This window comes from Etheostoma spectabile, chromosome 3, assembly GCF_008692095.1.
Source record: "Etheostoma spectabile isolate EspeVRDwgs_2016 chromosome 3, UIUC_Espe_1.0, whole genome shotgun sequence".
NCBI classification, from domain to species: Eukaryota; Metazoa; Chordata; class Actinopteri; order Perciformes; family Percidae; genus Etheostoma; species Etheostoma spectabile.
Genome location: NC_045735.1, coordinates 34473026 through 34473272, shown reverse-complemented (window position 1 = coordinate 34473272; position 247 = coordinate 34473026).

The following is a 247-nucleotide window of genomic DNA, read 5'->3' as shown; positions in this document are numbered from 1 at the left end:
TTACTGGGAGGTGGAGAGGAGAGGGAGAGGAATTTCTGTAGCAGTCGCATACAAGAATATCAGGAGAGAGGGGAAGTCGGATGAATGTGGATTTGGACTAAATGACAAATCTTGGGCTTTAGAGTGTTACAACAACAGTTATAAATTTTTTTACAACAAAGTCCAAACTCCCATCAAAGGTCCTGGGTCCGCCAGAGTAGGAGTGTACCTGGATCACAGTGCAGGTATTCTGTCCTTCTACAGAGTC